Genomic DNA, 9,095 nt, shown 5'->3' on the forward strand with positions numbered 1-9,095 from the left:
TAATAATCCTGATGGAAAAACAATACAACACAGATATGGACCTTTTCATCAGAAAACTGTCTAGACTTTTTTTCAGTGTGAATTAATACAAAAAGTTTGATGGTTTCAGGGAGGTTAATGCCCAATGAAAGGGCTCACATTACTAGAAAAGGCAAAATGGGAACTAGAATGAAAGATTTCTCTTTGACTTGAAAAGAAAATCCATGGAAAATGATACAGAATTCTCAGTTGAGAACTTCTTGAATATTGCCAATGAATGGTATGATTTTAAAAAACTGAAATAAATCTCTTTTTTAATTTTAAGACTTTTTTAGATGTATCACACTGAATTCTGAAAAGAAAGAAAAGAACTAAATTTAAAAAATGATTTTTAAGTACCATTAGATCGTATTTTCTATACCGACAGTTTGTGACTAAAGTTAGTGTTTTTAAATGTTAAGGCTATCAAAATAAATGATAACAAGAGTGATCATGTATTTTTCTATATATCCTTAAATAATATTTGCTTAAGAAATGCAAAGGTTCTTGTTGTGGCTCAGTGGATTAAGCACCCAGCATAATGTCCCTAAGGACTTGGGTTTGATCCCTGCCCTTGCTCAGTGGGTTTAAGGCTCGAGCACTGCCACAAACTGTGGTATAGGTCATGGATGTGGCTTGGATCTGGCATTGCTGTGGCTGTGGTGTAGGCCTGCAGCTGCAGCTCTGATTAACCCCTAGCCTGGGAACTTCCATATGCCACATATGTGACCATTAAAAAAAAAGAAAAAATATGTAATATTGGTGTTTATTTTACATTGTTTTATATTGAAAATTAGTAGCAGTGACCACTAAAATCAAGAGTTTTGTTAGTTATATTTTAATTATAATATCAATTAGTCATATATTTTTCTGGTTAGCATGTATATAAACAGAAAAGAAGGATCGTCAATGTTCCAGTCCAGATGGAGTTTTATCTAATAACTATATGTCTACATGGACATTAAAAATCAGGAAACATCAAGTTCCCCTGGTGGCTGTAGCTCTGATTCAACCCCTATCCTGGGAAATTCCATATGCCACAGGTGCAGCCCTAAAAAGCAAAAAGAAAGGAAAAAAAGATTGAATCATTTATCCTAGACATGGTTTGTCATCCAAATGTTTAGAACATGGAGGTCTGGATGAGAATACACTATACATTATTTCCTCCTTATAAATTCTCAAGTTCACATGAGAATTTCAATCAAGAGAAGAAGATTATTTTACTAGGAAAATCGTTGTATTTATTAAGTGAAATAATCCTTGAACAAGGTACATAGGAAAGTCAAATTTCAATGATCTCATTTTTTCAACTACCCACCCAATGCTACATCTATACTTCTTATGATCAGAAAACTCTATGGCAACATTTACCTTTTAATTATATGCCAGAATTCTATTGTTTACCATGCCACATAATTATTTGTGTTATTCTGTGCGATAATAGCCCCCTCTACTTTTAAAATATAGTATATGCAATTTTAGTTTTCAATGAATAGGAATCATTGCATGCTTCATTTATATAAATTAAAGGTATCTAGAAAATGTTAAGATTCAGGAAGCTTAGAATCATAAACCAAACTCGATGCAGAGCTTTGCTGATGTAATGATGCTGTAGAGAAAGAACTTATGATTCTGACTAAAAAGGTAATAACTTTTATGCAAAGACCTTGAGGAAGTGAAAAAGAATGGGCTCCAGAGCATGGAGAAGGGTTGGATTTGGATAGGAACCTGAGTACCATATTTAATGATCCAAATGGAAAAAAAAAAAAAAAAAAAGGATACACAGATTGGTAAATATGCTGGTGGTTAGCCCTTAAACAAGTACATCTGTTTTCTCTCTGAAATTTGAGGTAAGGTCTTCAGATGAGATGGAGGCACTATTATTTCAATTTTAGAAATGAGAAGGTGATAGAAGCAGTGCAGACACTGTGGGCAGGTGGATATACATAGAACAAAAGGCTGTCTACAGTGATGAGATAAAAACCTGTATTAGAAGTATGAAAAGGAGGGAATAATGGCAAACTGAGTCTAATGGCAAGGGTATTGAATGATACTTCTTAATTAGGAATTTATTTATAGGTAATGAAGGATGTTAAACTTTTTGACATCATGAGAGCTGTTTAAAGATTTATTCAGTGGTTGAATGAAAGGTATTGGAAATGGAAGAGATTAAATGCAAATTCTTTGGTTAAGAATCTTCTGTAAAAGTACATGTTCCAGGCCATGAGACCTGAAATCACAGAAAATTGAGGGGGAATTTTTTTTTTCTTTTTTCTTTTTTTTGGCGGTACCCAAGGTAGGGATCAAACTTGCACCACAGCAGTGACAATGCCAGATCCTTAACCTACTGCACCACCACGGAATTCCAAGGGAGGCTTTTTAAAATCCTCAGAATAAAGATCAATCCTCTATATAGTAGTCTATTTAAAGAAAAATATACTGCCTGGTAATCATACTTCACAGAAAACTAAATGAAAGGAGTTTCTCCCCTTTCTTACTAAAATGACTAGGATAGGATTTCACTAAGGCTACCTTTCCTCCATCATCTTATCACATAGTTTCTAATACAGTCCATAAACATATGCTTAAATAATGAAGAGACTTCTGAAAAAAATTGGTATTACACTTTGAACAAGGATGAGTTTACACTAGATATATGATAAACATGCATATACAAAGGTAAAATCTGCTACTCTGTATTCTACAAAAATCACAGAATTTTATATTTTCTAGCTGGCAACAACCTTCATAACTGTCATCTCATTTTTTATATGGGGAAATTGAAAAAATGATACTAAAAACTAAACTAAATAAACAAAAACAACTTGGCAAGGCTATTTATAGTGAGTGATAAAGTTGCCTTTGTTTCTGTTTTACAAAGACTTTACAAAGTCTTCCACATCACTTGGAGGCTTCTGAGATTCTTAGTTTAAAAAAAACGTCACTTGAGTCAGGATTCGTGGTTTGCTCTCAAGGACTGATTTGCCACACAAACAAAAAAATGTTCCTCTGTAGATGTATAGATACCTCAGTGGAGTTATTTTATCAAAGCACTTGTGGTGTGTCTCCCTATATACACTAAGTCAAGTGGTCTAAGGCCAACTCTTTGGAAAGATTTTTGAAGTGTCCTGACTTTCTTATCCCCGAGGTCACTTCTTTACTGTTCTTGTGACAGCCTTGTAAGAGTCCACAGTTGTGAGCATATGTGGGAGACATACATGTGACGGCCAGTCTTACTCACCAGACAGAAATTTGAAGACATTCAAAATAGAATCTATAAATGCATATTTAACTAATCAGGTTTATTTGAAAATCCTGTTTATAAGTCACTTAAACATTTAAGATTTAGACTTCAGGAAGATATGATGGTTTTTATATTATTAGTTTCTTCTAAGAGTTAGTTTCTAGGACTCTTTTTGATGTGTCAGGTTATGTCCAGGAAAAAAGTCACGTTAAAGATAAATAAAAATAGGAATTGAACTTTCTATTTTTGTAAGGACTCAAAGTCAAAAAATTATAAAGATGATGCTTACAGTCAAAATAAAATGCCAATTGATTTATTTTATTCATCAACAAGAAGGATAATGCTAATATCCATCTTTTTTTTGTATTTTTTTCGCTGTACAGCATGGGGACCTAGTTACTCATACATGTATACATACCTTTTCCTCCCATTGTTGTGTTGCGATGTAAGTATCTAGACATAGTTCTCAATGCTACACAGCAGGATCTCGTAAATCCATTCCAAGAGCAATAGTTTGCATCCATTAACCCCAAGCTCCTGATCTCTCCCACTCTCTCCCTCTCCCCTCAGGCAGCTACAAGCCTATTCTCCGAGTCCATGATTTTCTTTTCTGTGGAAAGCTTCATTTGTGCCTTATATTAGATTCCAGATATAAGTGATATCATATGGTATTTTTCCTTCTCTTTCTGACTTATTTCACTCAGTATGAGAGTAGTCTCTAGTTCCATCCATGTTGCTGCAAATGGCATTATGTCATTCTTCTTTATGGCTGAGTAGTATTCTATAGTGTATATATACCACATCTTCGTAATCCAATCGTCTGTCGATGGACATTTGGGTTGTTTCCATGTCTTGGCTATTGTGAATAGTGCTGCAATGAACCTGCAGGTGCATGTGTCTTTTTTAAGGAAATATTTGCCTGGATATATGCCCAGAGTGGGATTGCTGGGTCATATGGGAGTTCTATGTATAGATTTCTAAGGTACCCCCATACTGTTTTCCATACTGTGCCAGCTTACATTCCCACCAACAGTGCAGGAGGGTTCCCTTTTCTCCACACCCCCTCCAGCTCTTGTTATTTGTGGACTTATTAATATCCATCTTAATACTAAGACAAAGCTTAAGAGATGGGGCTAGCAGTTTCTTAGCTTATTGCTGGAAGATTCCAATGGAATAGAAGGGTAGAGTTTAGTGTGCAGATGCTGCATGAGGACTGGGGCACATGTTCACTAGCTCCTGCCAGCTAGTCCTGGAGTGGGGTCCTGGGGGAATTAACTAACAAGGCCTTTGGCATGTATTTCCTTCTTCTTTTGTATAAACTTAACAGTGTGAATGGAGCAACTAGTTTATTTTCAAGTGTAGGCATTGTTAGATTTCTACTTCCGTAAATACGTAATATCCTAGTCCTTTATATTTACATTTCTTTGAAAATCCTTCTGTTTACTTGCTTCAAAATCAGTATTACATTTTAGAGTAACATTTTTATGTATGTATTTTTACATAGCACCATTTAATAAAAATGAATGTGCTGTAGAGACAAAAACCTAAGAAAAACAAAAAGAAAGACAGAAGGCATACATGTAGGAGGAAAAAGGAAGAGTGGAAATCATTAAGCCACCCACCTATCCTTCAAAGTCGGTGTGGTAGCTGGAGAAATTGCAAATTTTAAATGAGGCTAACTCATTTTGCTGAAAAGAGAATACATCTACCCGTTATCGAGAAGCGAAATTTAACTTCCTTAGTTTCAATAATTCACCATTGTGAAATATATTCCTTAGTATTACATTAAAAAATAATGAAGAAAAATGAGTATAGTTTTAAAAGCTTTTTAAATCTGGTTTCCATGCTTATTCTATTACTGCGTTCCAGTAAGTAGACTTGAATATCTCATCTTCTATGACTATTTTTTTTCTTTACTGTAGAAACAGAAAAATAGATTTTATGATAGATCGTCCTCCAAAGAATGTTCCTTTTGATTGAGTTTTCTCTTTTTGGTATTGTTAGACAAAAGGATAATAGCAATTAGAGGAACATGGGCTAATCTAACAAAAAAATTCTATTCTTAATTATATCAGTTCTTTATGTTTTCCTCTTATCTATGATAGAAGATCTCAATATAATAGCCAAAGTATCAAAGCATTTGGATTGCAACATTCCTGACCTGAGTTATAAGTATGTTTGATTGAAAAGGCCAATTTTTAAAAAATGCGTGATAAAATTAGGCCATACTATCCAGAAACTGCCCAGAAATCATATAATCTGTTTCTGGATATCGTATTCAATTGTTATATGAGGTTGTACAATGTAAACAAGAAATAATGTATTTTTGTCTTGCGATATCAATTCTGAAAAGAAATCTGAGAGTACAAGAAGACTATAGAAAGAACATGAACTATTGGCCCAAATCTGTGCATTGTCTCACTGGGGCTCCTGAAAACCCAAAGTAACTGCTCCATTAAAGTAAGAATATATCATGGTTAATGCATCAAAGGGAATCTGGTAAATGTGTTGTTATTAAAAACAAGCCAAGGAGGCGTTCCCATAGTGACACAGTGGAAAGGAATCCAAGTAGTATGAGGATGTGGTTTCTATCCCTGCCCTTGCTCAGTGGGTTGAGGATCTGGTGTTGTAGTGAGCTGTGGTGTAGATCTCAGACTAGGCTTGGATTCTGAGTTGCTCAGGCTGTGGTGTATGCCATCAGCTACAGCTTCACTTCCACCCCTAGCCTGGGAACCTCCATATGCTGCGGGTGCGGGCTTAAAAAACAAGCGAAGAAAACAAGAGTAACTTTGTTATACTTGTGATGGACATATATTATTGCATTACATGGTAAAATAAATATATAATAAGAGGTGAAACAATTTATTTGATAGATGGTAGAGTTACTATAATAATTAGAGCTTCATAAAAGTGGGCCAAAATAAACATAACTTATGTTAAATCTGACCTAAACTTTGGGTGTTTTCTGCCATTAGCATATGATATATTAATTATCCTTGCAAAATAAATAAAGAAGAAAGAAAAACAAATTTTAAAAAACAGAGCCATATTTAAAGCTTAAATAAAACTGGTGTGTTTCTGAGAGCCTCATAAATGAATTACTGCCAAGAAAATGCTTTATTGAGTTGCTGTTCTTTCCCTAAGGTTGTGTTTGAATGGAAAAAAAAATATTTTCAATGAATCAAGAGAAAAGATAGGTTTCTCTTTCTAGATCTTGATTCCTTTGATTTTTTTAGCCATGTAAGATAAATTGATTATTTAAAAAATGGTCAATTTTCCTCTGTGAATATTTTATTTATAAAACGTGACAGAGATGGCAATCATTTTCTTTTTTTTTTTTTGGTCTTTTGTCTTTTAGGGCCACACTCACAGCATATGGAGGCTCCCAGGCTAGGGGTGGAAGCGGAGCTGTAGCTGCAGGCCTACACCATAGCCACAGAAGCACAGGACCCAAGCAGCATCTACAACATACACTACAGCTCACAGCAATGCCAAATCCTTAAGTCACTGGGTGAGGCCAGGGATCAAACCTGCATCCTCAAGGATGTTTGTCATATTCCTTTCTTCTGAGCCACAAGGGGAACTCCTAGATGGCAATCTTTATTGAAAAATAAAATTGTCTTAGTTTTGCTGAAATATTTAACAATTTCTCCCTCTTTCAACATTATCTCATAGTGACAAAATTCCCTAAGTCACAACCAAAAACATTAATCCCTCGAATGCACTAGAAGTTATATCTAGAAGAATATCTTATAATGTGGTTTGATTTCTTTGCTGCTTGGAAGTTTCCCATGAGTTTAGAGATTGAAGGGCCAGACAAACTTGCAAGTATACTGGGAAGGCATGCCACTCAAGTAAAAGACTATCTTTCCCCAAAGAATATGCATATTCTTACTTTTTTATATCTATTTTTCCTCTGTGTAATTGCTTGGATAGATTGCAGATGTGTATACCAAAAATTATTAAATTCTTACAAACTAATGGCTGGATTCTTTCAGAATTGTTTGCTATTTAGTCAATTAAAAAACATATATGTATTTTGGGGGGGAGGGGCTTCACCCACAGCTTGCAGAAATTCCCTGGCCGGTGATGGAACCCATGTCACAGCAGTGACCTGAGCCATACCAGTGACAACTCCTGCTGAGCCACCAGGGAGGAATAAATTAGGAGGTTGGGATTGACATGTACACACTGCTATATATAAAATAAGTAACAAGGACCTACCTTACAGCACTGGGAAATCTACTCAATACTGTGTAATAACCTGGAGTTCCCATTGCGGCGCAGTGGAGGTGAATCCAACTAGGAAGTATGAGGTTGTGGGTTCAACCCCTGGCCTCACTTAGTTAAGGATCTGGCGTTGGTGTGAGTCGTGGTGTAGGTCACAGACGCAGCTTGGATCTGGCGATGACGTGGCTGTGGTGTAGGCTGGCAGCTGTAGCTCCCATTAGACCCCTAGCCTGAGAACCTCCATATGCAGCAGGTGCAGCCCTGAAAAGACAAAAGACAAAAAAAAAAAAATACTGTGTAATAACCTATATGGGGAAAGAATCTGAAAATGAATGGATATATGTATATATATAACTGATTCACTTGGCTGTGCACCTGAAATGAACACACCATTGTAAGTCAACTATACATGAATAAAATTTAATTTTTTTTACAAAAACATATATTGGACTCTGAATCATTGAAGATGAGGAATCAGACAAAATTGTATTTCAAATTTCTAACATTTTCTGTCTTCAACTTTATCCACCTTAAAGGTCTTAAAAATAAGAATAATTTTAATTTGTTAGGAATGAATATAATTATGGTCTATGAGTAATAATCTAAACTTTGCTATTTGGGGGAGGTTTTTTTTCATCAAGGCAATATATTGAATTGAGTAGTTATTTAATAATAACTTTATAGTATCTGTGAAGGTTTTAGAAAATTTTTTGATTCCATATGATATAATTTAAATACCCAACATTGCTTCTAAAGAGAAAGAAAATAATAAAATCATAAGCAACCTAAAAAACAAAAGGAAAACAAATGGGATGATATGAAAAGCAGCAGCTATGAGTGTGACTCACTCCTGCTCCATTTCACTTATATAGTCATTCCGTCCTTTTTGGAAACTGAACCAAGTAAAGGGAGATGTGGTAGCAAGAAAAAGAACTCTCTATTCAAGAAAATAAATAAGCAGGAGATAAAAAATAAAAGCAAGCATGATAGGATCTTATAAGGAGTGGGTCAAGGAGTTCCCATCCTGGGGCAGCAGAAAGGAATGCTAATAGTGAACCATGAGGTTGTGGGTTTGATCCCTGGCTACACTCAGTGGGTCAAGGATCTGGCTTTGCCCTGAGCTGTGGTGTAGGTTGCAGACGCGGCTCAGATCCCATGTTGCTGTGGCTGTGGCGTAAGCCGGCGATACAGCGCCAATTAGACCCCTAGCCTGGGAACCTCAGTATGCCATGGGTGTGGCCCTAAACACACACACGCACACACACACACACACACACACAAAAGGAGTGGGTCAAAAGATGGGTTTGGGAACCAGACCAGTGAGATTTGAATACTGGCTCTATTACAATGTGATGTTGAGCGAATTGTATCTGAGCTGTATCTGTGACTCACACCACAGCTCATGGCAATGTCAATCCTTCACCCACTGAGCGAGGCCAAGGATTGAACCCACAACCCCATGGTTCCTAGTTGGATTTGTTTCCACTATGCCACAATGGGAACTCCCACAATATATTTTATTTTAACAGTGTTTACTCTCTAATGATTTAAAAGGCAAAACTAACAATAAAAAAAAAGACAGTCATCATATGTCCAGCTTAAG

The sequence above is a fragment of the Phacochoerus africanus genome, chromosome 10 (genome assembly GCF_016906955.1).
Source record: "Phacochoerus africanus isolate WHEZ1 chromosome 10, ROS_Pafr_v1, whole genome shotgun sequence".
NCBI lineage: Eukaryota > Metazoa > Chordata > Mammalia > Artiodactyla > Suidae > Phacochoerus > Phacochoerus africanus.